The 21,286-nt window shown below is 44.1% G+C and overlaps 1 protein-coding gene across 2 annotated transcripts in view; it reads left to right on the forward strand.

Annotated features, from left to right (window-relative positions):
- KLHL14 (kelch like family member 14) overlaps window positions 1-21,286 on the forward strand; it is an 84,959-nt gene that overhangs the window by 32,002 nt on the left and 31,671 nt on the right. The gene's annotated exons all lie outside the window — the stretch shown is intronic.

Consider the following 21,286-nt stretch of genomic DNA (forward strand, 5'->3'; position numbering starts at 1 on the left):
AGAAAACCACCATAATAGAAGCAGCAGCAGCAATCATTCTCCCCTCTGTTCACAGAATGTTTTTAGCCAAGCCACAGAACTCCCAAGAATGAACATTTAAATGTTCTGAAATTAGATTTTGCTTAACTCAGAGATTTGTAATGGCAATAAAGCCCTTCCTTAGTGTCCCCTTGTCTGGGGGAATTGTTTGGCTTCACCCCAGCTGCTTCATTTCCACAGCCAGGCCTTCGCTCACAGAGAAAGGACCGCTATGGTAGGCTTTCTTCCTATAATACAGCCTGCTTGAAATGGTGGCAGCTGTTTAAGAGCTCTCACTTGAGATTTTTAATATAGGAAACACAATGATAATCTATAATCTCTTATGGAAAAGTCCTGCAGAATTACATAGGCATAAAATCAATAATGTTCTGTAGAAATTAGAATAGTTCTTTAAAAAAATTACAGAATTGATTAGATAATGCTAATCTTTCCATAGATTTTTAATCATCCTATAGAATTTAATAGAAAACAATTTTCTATAGAAAAATCCTCATCTTCTAGTAATTTCTATAGAAATTTTCCCTAAGGGTTGGTCCCTTAATCATATAGCACTGAGGGTATTTGCTTGTGTTTGTCACGCAAAGTCATCCGTTACCCTTTGTCAAATATAGAATGCTTTAGTCATATAAAAGACTGGATAGCATGGGAGGGGGAGGATCATTGCAGAGTTCCCCAGTCATTACATGGAGTTGTGGGGTGCAGTTCCTCTGGGATCAGTGGGATGCTGGAGCTGTCCATGTAGGGACCCTATGCCATCAGTGGCTCCGATTCCAGTACCTGTGGATCTGAGGGCAGGGCGAACATGATCTCTCTGACTAAGCCTAAAGTACCCGTATTGTGTAAGCAAAGCTGTAACACCACACCAACACAGTAAAGGGTCTAAATATGACTCAGAATTACATGACACATTCAGTTATAATAAACTTGTGTCTGGTTTTTGAATGTCTAAGGGAGATATGAAAAACTGAAAGAAGTGAAAGTTACCCCTTTCTTTGCAAGGCAACAGCTAGAATTAATTCTGAGTAGGCAGGAAATGCTGATCCAGAATATGAGTGTCACAGTAGAAAATATTAGCTAACGAATACTGCACTAGAGCAAGACTCTCAGTTACTTCAGTCGGAGTAAAACAAAGCCCTTCGTTGGTAAGAGAGGGGAAGCGTTTGACCCTATGCAACTTAGCAGTGCTTTCTGATGATTCATGGGAGTTTCACCAGGATAAATAGCTGGAGGCCTGGAAAGAGCCACTTTGACTAACAGTTTTGGAGGATGTTTTGTAAAGCCTTTGGAACCGGGACTGTCTCTTGCTATGTGTTCGTACAGCACCTAGCATAGCTGAGTCCTGGTCTTGATCAGAGCCATTATAACAAAAGAGAGTTACTGTTTGTGAGTACATAGTTTAAACCCAGAAAGGCTGTATTCTTCACCAGTTGGAAAGGCTGATGTGCTGAAAATAGACTTCATTTACTGATAAGCACTGAAAGGATGGGCGGCAGGTATAACAGACCAGGGAAGGCTAAGCTGCCGCTGACTCGCAACCGGACACCTGGGCTGTGGTGGCCCCGCTTCTTCCCCTCCCTGTTCCGCCCTTTCCCCAAGGTCCCCACCACCTGCTGCTGCTGCCTGCTTAGTAAGTCTTCCTCCTCTCCTCCACTCCACCCCCTTCACTCCAGAGGTTCCAGCCGCTTGCAGTGTCCCTCCTCACTCCGCTTCCCCGTGGGGGTGGAGGGCTGAGGACTGACGTGGCGAGCCAGCAGCGGGCGGGGGGGTGAGGAGGCAAGCGGCGTGGGTCTTGCTGCGGGTGGAGGGATGAAGAGGCGAGCGGCGGGCAGGTGTGGGAGTGAGGAGGCAAGCGGCAGGCAGGCGCGGGGGTGAGGAGGTGAGTGGTGGGTGGGCAGGGGGGTGAGGAGGCGAGTGGCGGCTGGCGGGAGTCTCACTGCAGGCAAGGGAGGTCTGGCAGGGGGTGAGGAGGCGAGCGGCGGACAGGCGGGGGAGGAGCTGAGCGACGGGCAGGCATGGGAGTGAGGAGCCAAGCGACGGGCAGGCGCGGGGGTGAGGAGGGGAGTGGTGGGTGGGTTGGGGGGTAAGGAGGCAAGTGGTGGGCTGGTGGGGGTCTTGCTGGAGGCGGGGGAGGTCTGGCGGAGGGTGAGGAGGCAAGCAGTGGGCAACCGCCGGGGTGAGGAGGCGAGCAGCAGGAGGGCAGGGGGGTGAGGCGGTGGGTGGGGGTCTCAAAGCCAGTGGGGGAGTGAAGAGGGATCCAGTGAGCCAGTGGCAGGCAAGGGGGTCTTGCAGCGGGGGGCATATCTGTCGGGGGAGTGAGGAGGGACGCAGAAAATGGCAGGAAGGGGCGTCTCGTGGCGCGGGGACCTGAGGAGGATGAGGCGGGGGAGTCTTGCCATGGGTCGGGGGGATGAGGAGGGACTTGGCAGCGGGGGGGCTGAGTGGGGCGGGAGCCAAGCGGAGGCAGGGCAGGGGTGGAGTCTGGGCAGGACCAAGGGTGGAGGAGGCGGGACAGGGAGCTAGCTTCCCCCAGGGGACGCTTCACCCGCCACCCATGACTGAAAGGGTTAATGGAACTATATTCAGTTTAATGAGAGACAGTTACCCCTGGTGTCACTGCATTGAAATCAATGTGCAAAGGGCAACTTCAGTCTATTAGAAACCTGAATGGTTCCTATTCAACACTACTTTACATTAGTGGCATTCTTGAAGTCCTGAAGCTGATGATCCAGCACTTTGCCTGCCTCTCCATATACCATGGACATTCATATCAATCTTCTGGAAGTCTTGGGACTGTTTTTGTGTAGTATAGATGAACCAAATTTTGTAACAAAGGAGTGTCTTCAGTTTCTTCACAGTTCACTTCAGGTATTAGACTCCACTGCACCAGGGACTCCTTCTGGGTTAATAATCAAAGATAGTAGATACTAATTTACTTCCAGAAAACTTTTTCAAACCTCCCTGTAAATGTACCATCTCCCTGTTATGAAGTAGCCATTAGCGATGAGAAGGAAGTTCAGTTTGATAGGCTGAAGTTAGTGCATTGAAGTGAGTCTGGTGTTAGTATATTAAGTTAGATTGTATGCAGCCCTGCATTCTCTCTCAGAAAGTGCCTTTCTAAATTACTTACCCTTTATCTACATGGAAGCTCCCTGTCTCTGTCTATCTCTCAAGAGCTCTCGGTAAGCATGAAAGCTTGTCTCTCTCACCAACAGGAGTAAGTTCAGTAAAATATATTACTTCACCTGCCTTGTTTCTCTCTCACTCACACACACACAAGCCAGCACCGGAAGGCAGGGGAGAGGGGTGCTTTCCCGGCTAGCCAGCATAAAGAGAGAGAATCTGACTTCATTGTCTCACTGAAAATGACAAAGGAGATTTCCAGTTTTGAAAGCATGCTCATGCCTTGTATCTTTGTTCTAACTTTCATCAGACTGGTTTGTTTTGACTATTTCTGCCCAAAATCGTTTCTTTGTTATTTTCAGTGAGACTTGACCTTAGTCCTTCTGTTGTAGGGAAAACTCCTCTACTAGCTCCCTTTCTCTGGCCTTGGAAAAAAGAGAGTGAGAGAGAGTGTGTATATGCAAGTGAAAGGGACACAGTTCCAAGTAGTACTCTCCCTTTGTTTTTACTTTGTCCGTAAGCATTTTGATACAGAACCATCCCTCACTGCCCAGCTGCATAGGGCCCTGCTCCTTATGGGGGGCCTCTGGGCTCTACTGCAGTTGAACTTACTATACAAGTAACTCCCATCGGAATTAATGAGGTTTACTCTTATGAGAATAACACCCCAGGATTGTGTGAGAGACTTAATTAGGGTAAGATTGTGCCTCACTCGCTGGCATCACATGACACTGTCATGGGGAGAGCAGCCTCTTCAGTGGAGAATGGACATGTAGAGGCAGAGAATGGCCTCAACTCTACCCTTCCAACATGCTGGCCATCACAGCTGAGTCAGTGCGGCAGAAGAAGTAATCAGTTACTGTGGTAGACCAGCAGCAGATTGCTTTTCCTCTGGAGGAAAGGGGAAGCCAGGGAGGGAATTGTGTCTCTGAGTCATAGTTCCATCCCCGGTCTGCTCCAAGTCCTGGGGCAACGTAGCGACAAGCTTCCCCTTGCCATGGGTCTGGGAGTAAACTCACAATTTAGCCCTTAGTTAGTCCCTGATTTTGATTGCTGTTGTGATTTTATCTCACCTCCCACTACATTTGACGTTTTACTAAAAGTTCCTCCCACTCCTACGCCAAAGTAATTACTTTCATTTATAAAAAAATAAGTTTCTAGCCCTCGTTGAGAGAAAAGCTTGTTGAAATTGTTGCCCACGTGTACACCTGAAGGCTAATACAAGAACGCCAGGCTCCTTTTTTTATGTTTTAATATAATTTTTTTAAGCAAATCAGATGATCTTTTGGGGTCTGAACACTTGAGGTTGGCAGTCATGCACTCTGAGTGAATTATTAGGCCCTTAGTGTTTGTAATTAGGCCCTTAATTTAGGAGATGAAAACTGCTATACAAATGGTTAGTATACATATTTATGAAAATTATACCTATTTTCAGCGTACGTATATGATGTGAATGAATATATTTTTGAAACCTGGAAGTGATACTGACCTCAGCAATTGTTCTAAACAGATTTTGTGATCAGTTACATATTCTAGCAATTGCGGGGAATGCTTTAACACTAAAAACCACTTCTAAATGTCAGAAAACGTATTAAATCAGAAGAGATATTATTTGAAATTGACTCCAGGTCTCTCATATAGTGCAGCTATCTGTCCAGACCAGGTATCTAAGGGTGTAGCTACAAGGAGTTTGTTCTTTTAATGAAGCATTTCTCTACTAGAAAGAACAGACTGCAGTTGTTAGGCTATGCACAGTAAGTGCAAAATACTCAGTGCAGCTGTGTTGCACATGCAAAGTACAGTCATATGAGGAGTGATCTAACCTTGTGGTTTGACTTTGCAAATATCTCAGGTTACTGCATTTTTGGCATTTGCAGAATTTGTTTGAATTTTGAGATTTTATTTACCTGTAATTTAAACTTAAATTGTTTTCAAGGGCAATTTATTTTTTTAAATATTTTTCTTCTAGCTATATGCAGAGCTGTGCTATGTGTTAGAATAAATCTGTGCTGACCAAGTACCCTGGATTAGATATCTGTGTCCTGTGTTTATTTTTTTCATTTGCAAGACTGTAAGTTCTTCAGGGAGGGACAGTTTGTATTTTGTGTTTTGTATGGCACTGAGCAAATTGTCTGTGCTTTATACATAATAAAGAAAATAATTTTCTCTACCTCTGTGCAGCTTTTATCACATTCTCCATGATTTTCTCTATTCCATTTCTCACCTTCTTTTCACTAGATTTTTTTTCTCTTCCCTTTCTGCCCTTTTTTCATTCCTTTCTAACTAGAATTCAAACTCAGTAACAAGGAAGCTTATGTTAAGTTTCAAATACAGGCTGTGTGGGAGTGTTTGTTATTAGCCAATCCTACTTTGTTCATTCCTAGATCAGACTCCATTGTTATGGTTTGGTCCTCCCTCCATACAAGGGGTAGGGCCATTTCTGACAGGCTGCAGAACCAGGGTGGCAGGAGACCCTGTGCTGGGAGAGGAGTTGTGTGCGTGCTTAGTCCACTCCTTACTCCTCCTTTGCACACCACATTAGGCATCAGCATAAGTGGAGCATCCATCTCTGTCTCATGGACAGGGATGCTGCTCAGGGAGGATAGGTGGAAACAAAGCCAGGAGCTGGCTGACTAAGCTGCCTGAGCAGCTGTTTAAAACTGTTCCTGGTGTTTCCACACAGCAGCAGCAGGGGGCACCTGAAATTCCCATCCTATGTTGTTCCCCCTTGCCACCCAGCATGATACCGGTTGGCAGGGGGGAGCCTTGGTCTCAGGCAGAGAGAGAGAAAGACCCAGGCTGCATCTGCGCTGAAGTGCTCCCTTTCTGGCACCTGCAGAACCTCTAAATCTACCTCTTTGGGAGACAGAAAAGGCAGGAGGACAGTGCTTCGTCCCCACTGCCAGCCAAGAGGAAAGGAAGCAGCCCTGCTCTCAAAAAGGGGACCAGAGGAAAAGATCCCTTGCTGCTGCTCTCTCCTTCCCTCCCTGGGCCAATTGAGAGAGGAAGAGAATCCCACAGTGTCTGCAGAGAGAGCAATCTGGATGTGGGCCTCAGGTGAGATATGTGTGTAATAGGGAGGCTGGGTGAGACCATGTTTTGAGTGAGGGTGCAAAATTGTTTTATATATCTATATGTATCTTTCTATACATACTTTATATCTATCTATCTATCTATCTATCTATCTATCTATCTATCTATCTATCTATCTATCTATTTGTAGCTCTAGGGCAGGTGAGTCTAGGCCCACCCGTAACTACAAGCCTGCACCCTCAATTAAGGGGGAAGAACCACTAAGACCAGGCTACAATTGATTTCTGGGGCCAACAAATGAAAAAAAGGTACAGGAGTGAGGTCAAAGGTAAAAAAATCAGGGAATCAGTAGGGCACACTGAGCAGAGAAACCCCAACAGTACCCATGCTCCTCAAAGGTGTCTAGGCAGTCAGTGGGTACTGCACAAAGGAACTTTGCCTGGAAACATGACTGAACAAGGGAACGGAAATAAACCCACAGTTGCAGAGCACCCCCCCATCCAGCTTCCTCCTCCTAGAATGATGGATGGCCATCTTGGCCAGCACCAGGAAGAGGCTGACGAGGAGGACCTGAGGCTTTGTGGGGCCACAGATGGGGTGTGCATAAATGAGGAGGTGCGGGAACTAGTGCAGCCAGAACCTCAGTAAGAGGTTCTGGAGGATCCGGAAGAGGGGTTACAATGTGACGCACTCTACATAGATATACGACAGCTTCTCCTTCTGACTGCAAAAGGAACAGGTGTAAGGGGAGTTTTGAGCCACACCAGGTATATTCCCATGCTCATGGCTCCAGGGAGGAGTGGCCAGCTAATATTCCTGGTGGGCTGTGGAGCCAGAGTGGAATACAGGCTGGCCCATCAGGATTATTCGCTTTCCTGGGGTGGCAACAAGTTCTGCCACTTAGTGTCAGGGTGGGACACAAAGGCAAGGAAATGGATGGTATGAACCATGATCATGTACAGATGTTCTCTGGGCCTGGTTTGGAGGCAGACCAGCTGGATATTGTGCAGCCAGCTCGACTGGCATGTTAGGAGCAGCTGGGGAGAAGCGGGAGGCAAGGCTGCCCTCACCTCCTGGAGCACACAACAGGGCAGAGCACTGTGGCATCCACCCAGTACCTCTGATCATAGTCCAGGAGGTCTCTGAGTCTTGTAGCACCAGCCAGGATCAACCTCCGGAGCAATAAGGGGGACACCACCACCTTCACACGTAGGGGTTCTGCGAGGAGGTTCATGTAGTCAGCGGCTGCTACGGACCTGGTAACTGAAACTACCTTCCAGGTCCTGAAGAGGTCCTGGTAAAAGAACAGCAGCTCAGAGGGGTTTGGAGAAGACCTCTTGGGTGAAGATAAAAGAGCTGCTGGTTGTATTGTAGGCAGTGGAGGAAGGTATGTGCTAGCATGCTGCATGCCGGATTATCTGCACTGTAAAGGAGTCTCTGCAGCGCAGAAGGTGGAAGGCATGGACCAGTCCTTGTCCCGCCTCCCTCGGGGACAGCTCAGGACATCCTCAGAGACCAAGTGCAGTCCTGGCCAGAAAAATTCCAGGATCTTCTGGAGGCTGTCCAGGGTCCCCGGGATGGGCTCAGGGTGTTGAATAGTGCCAGAGCATGGACAGGACCAGCTGGTTGACACCGGTGCCCTCCCCCAAAGGGAAAGGTACCGGAGCAGCCCCATCCACTTCCGAAACCAGTCAGACACCCTGGCCTCTAGATTGATGTAATTCTCCAGGAGGGAGAGATCAATGGCAGAAAGGTACATGCCCAGATAAAGCAGGTGGAAGGGAGCCTGCTTGCCAACTGACCTCACATCAGGTGAGAGCTCTTGACCCAGTTGACTGCAGTGGAGGAAACCATCAAATAGAAGGCTTGGCAAGCCTCCATCTGCACCAGGTCTCTCAGGTCCTGGGCCACAAGGAACATGTCATCAGCGTACACCAACAGGACCATCCACAAGTCTGGTTCCTGAAGCACCAACCCTCCTCTTGTGAAGGAGACAAAGAAAGGGCTTGATAATGATGATATAGGGCTGTCCAGACAATGGGCAGCCCTGATGAACCCCTTGACTGAAAGTGACAGGTTTGGTCAAGGCCCAGTTGAGCTTGACCACCCCATAGACCACCTGGAGAAACCCTGAAGCCAAAAGCCCACAGGGTGCCCATGAAATACCTGTAATCCATCCTGTCAAACACATTTTCCTGCTGCAGGGACAGGAGACTGAATGACAGACCCTCCCTAAATGCTAGATGGACCAGATAGAGGTTATCGAAGATGGTCCGGCCCTGGATGGAGTGGTCTGGTCGGGATGGATCATGTCCACCAGCACAGGCTGCAGTGAGATGGCTTTTGCAATGACTTTGTTGTCCATGCTGAAGGGCAAAATGGGGCACCAATTCTTTAGGTCACAGAGGTCCCTGTTTTTAGGCAGCAGGGCAAGCATTGCCAACCTGAGTGATGGGGGAGAACCCTGCTCCCCCTGGACTTGGCCCACGGTGGCACGGTCTGGGCTAAGGACAATGCACAGTCGAACTCCATGATCAGCCCTTTGATGCCCTGAGATTTGTTGGTGGGCATCAGACAGAGGGCTTCCAAGAACTCAGCCAGAGTGAGGGGTTGCTCTACTCTTTCCTGGTCGCCCTTGCTGATTGTAGTGAGTTCATCCCACAGGACCCCACAGGAATCATGGTCAGTCGGATCCAGGCCCTGTCCCTTCCCCACATCTCCACCAGATTTACGAGAGGAGTGCTGTCCTCCACAAGGAAACATGTAATACACATTTGGCACTCCTATATTTCTCTGGGTTCAAAGAATGAGGGACCGCAATCCATCTCCCAAAGGAGATGGATGCAGGATCGAACGAAAGTTCCCTGGGCCTGATGGTGATAGAGAGCCCAGAGCATGTTCTGCTTCTCCTGACACTCTGCAGAGGGATGGATCCCCAGGGCAAGATGCCAGTCACCTTTCCAGCTCCAAAATCTCCTGCTCCAACTGATCTAACATTGCATCCTTCCTCCGGCTGTGACCCTGGGCCTGAAGTGGTGGGAAAAGGGAAGAGGTTTGAGAATGGAGAAGTCAGCAGTAGTAAATCCCTTGTATACTTCTGAAAGCCTGGGCATGCTTCCAAGACTCTACTGCCTTAGCCATGATGACTTTCTTCAGGGAAAGAGGAAGAAGACAGCTGTAATATGTCTGACCTTATTCCATCCAGCAAGTTCACTAACGCTGAGTAAAGTACAGTGTTTCCTTTGAAAAGAAGTGGGTATTTTAGAATACTTTTTCTGGAAGTTTCTGTTTTTTACCACAGTTCCCTCAGATCCTCCCTACCCATCCTGATTCCCATAATGATGAACTACTCTCCTTGACAAAGACAGGCACATTGTTTTTATCCAGGTTCCTCAACATTATTATAAGAGGGAGTTTTTGCCATGTATTGGTGAGGAAGGGAACTGTGCCTGATATATTTCACTGGGACTGAAGTGTGGAGTAGAAAAGTAGATGTGTGTGGACTGCCAGAGGAATCACTGACTGATTCTTGTGCAGTTTGGGTTCGGGGAACTGAGACCAGATAAGACAAAGCAGGTATAACTGATACTGTGCCAAATCCTGAGCATTGCTGAGCACTTGCAACTCCCACTGCAGTCAGTGGGCAGTTTCTCAAAGGAAATTATAGGGGCTTTGGCTTTGCACCTCTCAGGATTTGTGCCTAGTGCTTTTGTTTTTTGTGCACTACGTTTGATTTCTCTCCTTTCAAACTGAACATGAGGAACAAACAGAAGTGAACTGCTTGGGAAGAAACTGGTTTTGTCTTTTTTTATGTTGCATTTTACCTCTTTTCCTTTTGCAGCCAACCAAAAACAAAGCTTAAGTATAATTTAAATGATTTTCTGAGAGGGGGGTGGGAGGGAGCTGAGAACAATGTGCACCATCTAGTGGCTTAGTATGGAACTGCAATTTATGAAGAATGGTAAGAAAGGAATGCGACAACAGGCTACCGCAACTATTGCAATTAACTTGACAGACTTTGGAGTTCCTACAGCATTTATGTGGATGATCAAGAAACGCCAAAATAAATGCAGTATGTGGCCACAAACATGGATACGGAGATCACTAGCTATCTATCAAAATTAAAGACACATTAAATTAATTCCATTCTTAGTAAAACTCATTCTGTTGTTTTGTATAAATGCATTGTAATGAGCGCTGTAGTTAAGGTTATAAACGCACTTCCACTCTCAACTCGTACTTGCAGTCATTGACAGTTGGGGCTGCATAAATCTGTGGCCTTTTTTGTGAAATTTTCCAGATTTGTTTTATTCACTTACATGCCCTGAAATTTTAAGTTTTCATTGAGTTTCTCAAAAATGTTAATTTACTTTGAAAACACGTCAAATCGTTTCAGTGTTGCATGTTGCTATAATGAAAACAGATTTGCTCAGATGTAGGTATACTTTGGTATCAACAGTTTGCTAAAACAGGACTCAGTTTTGAACTTGAATTCATAATGAATTGTGAAAGTGTTCATATTTTGCATATGCTGAATTTCTTTGAAAAGAGTTCACACAACTATACCCATAACTGTCTCAAAGGACAAAGTTGTTTTTCATTTTGTGGGGCGAAATTTGTTGAGTAGTTTTTCAGTTACAGTAAATAAACATAAAATATAACTGCTTTAAATTTTGATAAGTAACTTTTTGTACACTTTGATAAATCAGACCGATAACATTATAAACTTCATTTTTGGCATAATAGTGATTTTCAGGAAGGAATGTTCAATAAGACAATTTTGGGAAAAAACAGTTACATATGTAAAGTACTAGCTGTTGAAGTTACAAGCTTGTGCATAAATGTAACAGATAACTGTAAGTTACTAATTTGGGGGAGATACTGCGCATGTTCAACAGTTGGGTGAACCACCATGGACATTGATTTCCATAAATTTAGCTCTTTATTCTGCTTGTGAGTTATCTATGAACAGACATTAATGTTTATGAATGAGTTAATTATTTGAAATTATTCATGAAAGATTTTATATGGACTATGTCAGCCTGTGTATTGCTGAGAAACTGTTATCAAGTAATAACTATCTGTAGTTTGATACTTATGCTGTGTGATTGCTCACTTAAGAAACATGGCATTGTTTGTTTCCTGACTGGATGAGTCCCAAACCCACAAAGAGTTTTCAAGATGGTAATGCAAAACTTCCGGCATGAATGCTCATGTGAATACATATTTGCCTCAGTGTTTGTGACACTTTCTCATACCATTATTCATAGAAAGCAAATAAAAGGGGATGCAAATATTGTCAAAACGGATTTGTGGTTTTTATTCAAACAAATGTCCTCAAATTACCCCTATGTGTAGATCCACTCAGTAAGTAATTCAGGCAGGTTTTGCATAAGTCATCTATTGTGCTGAACATATCAAATTTCTTTCCCCAAAGCTTGAGGAAGTGCCTATGGGACAGTCCATTTCCCTGCCCAGTGAGCCCATTTCTAGAATGGGTACTAAGAGAACTGCCACCTGTCCCACTTCCTCCTTCTGGAGTTTCCTTCTGGGAAACTGAATTTTGCATTCCCTAGCTTATGAGTGAGTAAGGCCAGGTCTACACTATGTCGGTATAATTGCGTCGTTCAGGGTGTGAAAAATCCACACCCCTGAATGATGTCGTTGTACCAACCGTAACCCACCCTTGTAGGTAGCACTATGTCTGCAAGAGAGAGTCTCCCATCCACATAGCTACCTTGCAGAGATGAATTAACTACATCAGTGAGAGAGCTCTCTCCTATCAGCATAGGAGCATCTTCACTTAATCATAGACTCTCAGGAGGTCATCTAGTCCAACCCCCTGCTCAAAGCAGGGCCAATCCCCAGTTTTTGCCCCAGATCCCTAAATGGCCCCCTCAAGGATTGAACTCACAACCCTGAGTTTAGCAGGCCAATGCTCAACCCACTGAGCTATCCCTCCCCCCATATCCCTAAGTGCTATAGCAGCACAGTTGTATCAGTGCAGCTGTGCCAATGCAGCATTTTTGGTGTCGACCTGCCCTAAAGTCTCACTCAGAACGTTGAATTCTATAAGAGTTTGCACCGTAGCTAGCACATTTTCAAAATTCACTTTTATTGTCCATTTTGTGTGGGAACAAACTGTTGGGCCAGATTCACTCAGCCTGGCTCAGAGAGATGCCATGTACACAAGCCCTGGTAGCTGTTATTTGCAGCACCACCACTCCTCTAAGGAATTCCAGGAGAGGACGTTTCAAGCTCTGTGTAAGGTGCTGTCTTGTGCCTAGTCTACAGAGGACCCACTGTTACATCCAGAGTCTCTTTCCAGGCACAGTTTTATTTTCCAAACATAGGGGAAACATAAAAATAGTTCCTTAGCTCACCCAGTGCTACAGCTCCAAGGAGATTTTCCCCTTTGTCTTTTTCAGTCCCTCCTGCTTCAGGGACTACTGCAGGACTCTTCTTGGCTATTTTAACCGGCCATCACCTCCCAGGGCTCTTGAAGGCACTTTTCCCCTCAGGTTCCCACTGCCTTGATCTTTAAATATGCATGGTAAATAGGCCCAATGGCCTGTGATGGGATGTTAGATGGGGTGGGATCTGAGTTACTACAGAGAATTCTTTCCTGGGTATCTGGCTGGTGAATCTTGCCCATATGCTCAAGGTTCAGCTGATCACCATATTTGGGGTTGGGAAGGAATTTTCCTCCAGGGCAGATTGGAAGAGGCCCTGGAGGTTTTTCGCCTTCCTCTGTAGCATGGGGCACGGGTCACTTGCTGGAGGATTCTCTGCTCCTTGAAGTCTTTAAACCATGATTAGAGGACTTCAATAGCTCAGACATAGGTGAGAGGTTTATTGCAGAAGTGGGTGGGTGAATTTCTGTGGCCTGCATTGTGCAGGAGGTCATACTAGATGATCATAATGGTCCCTTCTGACCTTGATATCTATGAATCTATGCCTCCCCTCCCAGTGGACTCTGGCAGCCTCTCCCAGGCAATTTACTGCCCCTACTGCTCCTGGCCCCCTTCCTTACTGATAGCTTGCTTTTTATAGGGAACATCTCTCCTCTCCTCAGATGTGCCAGATTAATGAATAGGGCTGGCTGGCCCCAGGCCTGTGGTCTTTAACGGGGCAGACCATCCTGTTACATGCCATGGTATCTGTAGGAGCCCCATCTGTAAAGGCTGCAGTAGGGATGTGATAAATCAGTGAATCACCTGGAAGCCCTGGCCACAGGATCTTCTCAGCCAGCACCACTCCCTTTGGGAGCTGTGTTGACTGCATGTGGGTTGCCCTCAGGAGAAACTTGTGGCCATCTTGTGCCACTGAAATTTGCCTTGATGGACTTTCCACTGTCAGGGACCCTCAGCAACTCAAACAATATTTAGGCAATATAGGCACATCAGTGTAACTATGCCAGAAAATGCACGTCCATGGGCCCACTCCGTGTTCTTGATCACACTGGAAGTTTTGGACACTCAGAAATTGCATCAGGCTTCTTTCCATGGTGTACCTTTACTGGGGGAGAAAGTAAGCCATTACTGGGTTTCTTCCTCTCCCCTCTGCTGTGTTTCTGCTGCTGGTGGAGTAGAGCCATGCTGGAAGATTCCCTTTTATTAAAAATACTACAGTATTCAGTGATAATAGTCCAAAACGTCATAGCAACACAATTATAAAAGTTGTATTTTGGAACATAACAGAAGAATACTGTAATATATAATGTCATATATCTTTATAAAGACCACTCTCAAAATATGCTTTCACTATGTGATGGAGTTCTGGCACCTGCCATCCCCATGAAGATCCTCCTTAGTGCAAAAGTCACATTTTTGGCCTCTCCTAGAAAGATTTCAGTGCTGATGGGAGAAATAGCAGCATTGGGTTCCTCTGGAGAAAACTTGTTACTAGGAGTCAGGAGGTAAGTAGAGGCCACGGTTTGAAACTACAGGATTGAGAGTTAAGCGGATGAAAGACCAAGCCTTGCGAGAAACGGGGACTCAATGAAAGAAGACTCTTAGTTTAGCCTTCCTGTGGAAACTTTTTAATCACTGGGGCTGGGATAGGATCTGTTAGGGATCTGAGATTGCTGGGGAGCCACAAGGTAAAGTTTGTGGTTGGTTTGGGTTGGAAAGGTGTGCTTCAGGGAACAGCACGGTGACCTTTGAAGTCAGTGAATCTTATTCTCAGGCAGAGATGGAGCCAAGAACAGACACAGAAAAGAGATCTACTGAGAGCAAGCAATTGGGCGTTAATTGCTTGTCATGGGTGTGGGGCGTCTGCTTTTGATTCAGTGCCACTAGAAGAGGGAATGTTTGTCCTCAAACAGCTATCTTGGAGGATCCAGCCGCCTCTCATGGGATGGCACAGTATTTCTTTCTGGAGCTTTGGTGGTTTTGCTGTGGCTTCATCTCGTCAGGGACCATTCATCATTTCTTCTATGATGAGATTTTATTGTGCAAAATGTCGCGCATGAGTGTTTCATCATAAGACTATTAGTTGTGACGAGATGTCATCCCTAGTAATATATGTTGGGCTCTAATTTAGAGATCATAAATCCAGGCCTGAGTGTGTATACAGTACATGCTATTGGGGACAAAACATCACTGATGTAATATTGCATAGTTCACTGTTGTGAACAAAATGTTGCCTGATGAACTGTCGGCCTCTAGATGGTATGGACTCAGTAAAGAGTTTTTGGCAGTGATGGCAGGTGGCATGTGTAAGTAGAGAAAAACAACACAAGAGAAAATATTCCTGGGTCCCAAAGGAGTCACTATTAACATTTCCATAATAATGTACATTAAATCTCACTACTGTACTTCATAACAATAAGATTGGCACATTTCTGTACCTTCGCATCTCAGAAAATGTAGTGGCAGTTTGGCGCACTGAATAAAATCTCTTTAAGGAGTGCAAAGAGAAGTCCACGGGTGCTTTCCGAGCAGTATCTGACTACAATAACGTCAGCATGTAGATGCACAGGAGCCAGTAAGTACAAGAATGTAAACTCAGCATCCTCCTGCTGTATCTGGGCACTGCAGATGTAAGTCCAGGTGTATAACTGTATTTTGTTATTTATGTTGGGCCAAAAAGTATGCTAGGACCTTTACAAATATATGGGCAAAACAGCCATCACAAGGCTTATCACCACTTACGTTTCCACTAACGCTTTCTGCACAGGGGAAAATTTCACCCATGTAAGAAGACAGGTCTCTGCCCTGAAGAACTCACATTCGAAGCACTTTAAAGTACTTGATTTCAGTGAGAGCTATCGGTGCTTGATACCTTTGAAAATCAAATCGCCTGTTTAGGTGCTTAAATTGGATTTAGGTGTTTATTTTAGGCATTCACTCTTGAAAAATTTAATCAGTGGAGATTTTTTTAAACTGAGAACCATGCTGGACAAATCTTGCTAGTATTATTCCAAAAAGAGAAACAAAATAATTAACAACCGTTAGTAACTTACTTTTAAATGCTGACTATTGTTTATATTTTCATTAAAATAGAGTATGTTACTAAATAGAAAACAAAATATATAATATATTATTCTATAATATAATATGCGTTGGGTGACTCCTATGACTTTTATTTGCCCAGATGCCTCCTACTTGATACTCTGTTTAGATTGAATTGAGGGGACATGTTGAGAGGTGAAGTTATGTTGGTTACTTCCAACCTCAGTTGAATGAGGACCTCTACCCCAATGTAGATTTAATAGCGTGTGTCCATCTTGTGTGTGAGTGTTATAATGGAGGTAAGACAGGGCTGGTGATGATGTAGAGGCCACCAAGTAGCGGAGAGACTGCTGAGTCATTAGCTGAGCTGATAGAGTTATTTGTTGCTGGAGTCTCTGAGACTTAGCCTAGTAGATGACTTCAACATCTATGGGAACAGGGACTTGTCTTGATCAATTTAGGACCTGGTGCGATTAGTATTGGACTGTCCCAAGTGGTTTCTGGCTCAGCTCATCCACACTCTATATTGGAGCTGTTCTAATACTGGAAAAACAGAGTTCACAAATATTTGCTCAAATTTGAAATAGCTGATCAGTTCGACCACACCTACATGAGAACAAAGGTCTTTGTTATTCACTGTTTGCCATTCATTATTCTCCTGGTTGAAGTTTCATTCATCTTCTGATGATCAGAAAATGCTAATGGGTGAAATCCTTGCTCCATTGAAGTCAATGGTAAAACTCTCATTGACTTCAGACTTCACTGGGCTAGAATTTCACACCAGGTGCTTTACATGATCAGTCATGCACCACAAATAATAAATAGTTAACCTTCAAAGTGAACAGTTCACCAAAAACTCCTAAGTTGGCATTTATTTGTATAAACTCTTTGTTGAATAAAAACAAATAGCAAATACATTAGTAAAAACCGTCTTTATGTAAATGATTTGTGAACAGAAGAAAAGGTTAACCATATCTGGTCATTTATTCGCAACAAATAATTCAACCAGCTGAACTCTGGATCTTGTTTTGGGGGTAGGTTTGCAGGTCAGGGGGATGAATATTATATCTTTGCGATGAGATAACCACAGTCTCCTGCATTTTTGAGTTTGCAGGTACCTGACTTGTTGGACTAAAGGGCCTACTTTATTGGTCTGCTTCTCCAAGGCTAATGGAACTATCTGGATTCAGGTTACTCAGGAAATGAAAATTATCCAGCCCCGAGACCACAATATTGACATCCCGAAAAGGCATTATCCTCTCCTTTTGTCCTCTCTTATTGACATAGTGACCATTAAAACACTCTCTTGCCCTACTTCATCTTCACAGGTCATGATGGTATACTGAGGATCTACAACAGATGACAAGCATGACTGGGGCATATAGAGTTTTGAAATGCTATGCTGTGGCTGGGCAGTGAAGAAAGGTTTCTTTACCTCCCGCACAGCCCCTGCAAAATCCCAGTCAGATAAACTGTTCTAGGCAGTGAAAAATCTACTTATCTAATTTGTTTACATCAAAGACCAGAGTCGGGTATAGTTTTTCAGATGATTTTTGGCAGATAAGATTGCTCAGATTCAGGCTGTGTTGTCTGAGCTCTTGGTAGCTGAGGAGGGGTAAAAGCGAGGGAGGCATGTGCGTCTCTGTCACAGCTCTCCTCCTTTGGTGGAAGCAGGAAGAAAGATCCCCATTGTAGTCCCCCATGACGTGGGGCGTGCCACACCTGTTCTTTCCACATGCTCATTGGTTGGTGCTGAAATGAGGACAAGCCAGCCAGGGGATATCTGGAGTGGGAGAAGCAAGAGGAGTTTTTGTATGGCTGGGGACTTTCTGGGGCCCATCAGAGATTGTGCCTAGGATTACAGAGAGAGTTGGCTGAGACTTAATCTAACAAAACTGAATTGTGGGAGCAGTGCAAAGCCTGGCCAGCTGTGTACCAGGGGAGTATGCCCGCTGTGACACAGGTTTGGAGACTGGGTGTGCTGTTGGATCCCCACTGCTTCTGGATAGACATGTAGCAGTATTGACCAAGAAGTGCTTTTTTTTTTTCTATTAGTCCTTGGCTATAAGGTTGTAGCCTTTGTTTTTGGATGTAGGCGTTGGTACAGTTATCTATGCCTTTTGTCATCTCAAATATGGCCTTCTCTAATGAGTTCTGCAGGGGACACATTACTACATGTGTATATTCCTGGAATGTCTTCTACATGGGCCTATAGCAGAAGAGCATCCAGGAGCATCAGCTCAAGCAGAATGCAGCAGATCATTTGTTTAGTGGGGTGTTTCGCAGGCAGCTCATTCCACAAGTATCTACACTGATTCCCGGGTCACTTTCTGTTATAATTCAAGGTATTGGTTTTGACCTAAAAAGCTCAGTACCTAACTACCTGAGAAGTTGTCATTCACCCTTCAGGCCAGCTTAGCCTCCTGGGTTCCACTTTTGGTCTAATGGAGCCTGAGTTGTTAGATCTTAGGCTCCAAGAGTTTTGAAGAGAGGGAGGATTGGAAGCGGTGATGTCTGCTTATTTTATATAATCTGTATCTGTCTGTCTGTCTAGAGTATTTCTAAGGCATTTATCACCTTAGTATTCCTCAAATAACCAGGGCCCTTCTTCTTTTTTTACTTAGTGGTCTTTTTCCCTTTCTTTTAACTCTACTAGTTCATTTAATAAAGTTGAAAATTCTTGCACAGGGCTTTATAAACATGTGTTATTAGATTTTAAATCTGTTTTGAAAGTGCCTCTATCCTACTCCTTCCTAGTAAAGTGACCTTTTTAAATGGAGGGAAGTGGGTTTAGATGACAGTCATGATAAATGCGGTCATGTTCACTCAATAAAATAAGGCCCAGTGCATTTGAGGATAAATCAGTGAAATGTACAGCCCCACCTGTCTGTCTCCATCATTCATTTCCACTGTCACTTTCACAGTGGCTGATGGATCACAGTTGCTGTAAAATTAGACAGCCTTTAATCTCATTTCATCCTGATTAGCTTCTCTTTACCCTTTCCCTCTAACTCACTGACTGACACGCTAAAAACTCACACTGGGCTGTGTTTGAGCATGGCATACAAACTTCTCTTCAAATACCTTTTTCGTGGGGCAGGCAGGTGTTCACCTGAGTTGAAATCTAAAAATGAGAGTCTGAGATTCATGTTATTAAAATAAATCAGCAGACAAAGGGACAGATAGAACATTAATGAGAGTGTTGGTCTGTACGGCCAGACCATGTGGTGGCCAAATTCTGCTCCAGTTACACCCTTGTAACGTGAATGACATCAATAGATTCCACCAATGCTATTGGAGCCTGAATTTATCTTTTGGTTTGTCCCACCCATACATTTTGATTATACAGTATGAAAAGTTAGGCTGTGTGCAAAACTAAGACACCTGTTTTCAAAAAGTTACATTTTAGAACTAGAGGGTTTTTCTCTTTTAAAGGGCATTTTTAGAGCTATAAAATCCGTGCATTCTCATAATTTTCATTCATAACTCATTCAGAATTATGAAGGACACTGAAAATGCTTAGGTGTTAAAAATGTAGCTTTTGGGATATTGCAATTTCAGGGCAAGAAGGTCCTCTCAGATACTAACTGATATTCTGCCTCCTTCAGAGCTTGCAGAGCACAATATCACAGTTGAGATTCATGTAGCGCTGAGTAGAAAATGTTGCCTATAATGTTACAGGAAACTAAGCAAAGCTAGTGTAGACTCATGTCATAGTCACCTCTTCTCTTAAGGCCCAATCCTACAGCCCTTACTTAGGTATACTTCCCATTAACTTTATTAGGCGTTCTACCTGAGCAACAACTAAAGGTTTGGGCCATTAAAGTCCAATCCTGCACCAATTAAGTCAGTGAGAATTTTGGCATTTAGTTCAGTGGGAGCAGGATTAAGCCCTTAGTTTTCAAGGTTTAGTTGTCTTCATAAGCATGGGACTCTTGGATACATGATCATTTATGTGCATGGCAGTGGCTGAAAAACTTAAAATATAATTTCTTCCTCTGTTGACTCTTTCTGTACCAATGTGGGGGAGTAAACAAAGTAATGCAAACACAATGGGGAACAAATATTTGTGTGTGATGTATCGTGTGCATTTTGTTTTTTGGTAAATGCAAGATCTTTCAGGAATTGACTAAAGGAGAACAAGACTGAGATTGGATATGGGTACAAGTCATTGGCTTGATCCTAATTTTACAAAATAACAGAGTAGCTGTGTAGATATTAGTTGGTGGCTCTGATTGCTGGGGCTGGAGAGTCCCTTACTGGCAAGTAGAGAAAGAAACACTGTTGTCCTATGGAATACCATCTCATCTTGCAACGCAAGCTACATTAAAAATAGCTAAGGTCCAGTTTATAAGATAAGGTTTACAAAATGGGAAAAGCGACTGAGATTTAAAGAATGGGAAAAATATTTTGCATTTGGGAGAAACACTGTGCATTGACTAATAAGATATCAAAACCTCTGGTGTTTAAATTTGTTCAGCATGCTAGCAACCTATATATAGTAAAAAGCCCTATAGAGTGTCTAGTCCCAGTTACTTCATGGTTGTATAAAATTTACCAGTAGCAAATAACCTTCATTAATGCATTTCCACTAAACCAGGCTGCGTAATTTAAGAATTGCTTCACTTATATGGCTTGTAAGAGCACAGACTATGAAAACAATATTCGACCTTTACTAAAAACTAAAAATGCACCTTGCATATTCATCATTGCCTTGCAAAAACCTCAAGTAAGAAGCTTAAATGAGCCCACTTGATCTTTAAGAAAATGTGTCCTAAATAACAAAGCTATGCATATTTCTTCTTATTATTATTTGCATATGCTATACTGCACAACTGCATTCTGAGAAAAATAAAAGATAATAAAACAAATGAAATGAGAGATATATCACCCAAAATAATCCAAGTGTGAGATAGGCTGCTTTTTTTTTTTTTTTTTGCATTGGCAAAAGAGCACAAAGTAAGAGCTGGCCCTGAGTCATATTGATTTCCCACTACAGTGGTTTCCTAAGTGCTCTGTTGATCCGTGTCAAGCAATAAGTTCCCTGCCTGTACATGCACATCACCTCCCCATTTGTCCTCACCTAGATTTAAGGTGCCCATATGATGAGCTGAACAAGGACATCATTTTTCCTACTGGTGTCACTGGGCCAAAACTACTGCATGTGGTATGATAACTAATACCATGTTAGTTTACATTTACCTTACGATATTACAATAGTGCTGTATAGCACAGATCAGCACACGTTATGGTCTATAAGCATTCTGGTTTTATACCTTAGCTCTTGCTGTGGAAAATGTAAATGAAAAGAAAAATAGAGTCTGATGGTTTTAGCCAATCTGATGGTTTTACCCAATCCTAAAAACACCTCCAAAAAAAGGATATTGCAAACCTAATACCACAGTTTTGATCTTTGTTAATGAAGGACTTCCTGATTAGATGAATAGAAAATGTGTGGTTGTCTGCTAATGACATTGTACAGGAAATTAAGCGTATACATTTGGAGAAAGCATTAAATCAGCAGGACCTTAATTTAAAAACTTAAAACTGTATGGAAATGCAGCTTGTTCATTGCTGTGTAATAGAAAGCTACTGAACACACTGACTCTTGCTGTGGAAGCATTGCCAACAGAACAAAG

The sequence above is a fragment of the Caretta caretta genome, chromosome 2 (assembly GCF_965140235.1).
Source record: "Caretta caretta isolate rCarCar2 chromosome 2, rCarCar1.hap1, whole genome shotgun sequence".
NCBI classification, from domain to species: domain Eukaryota; kingdom Metazoa; phylum Chordata; order Testudines; family Cheloniidae; genus Caretta; species Caretta caretta.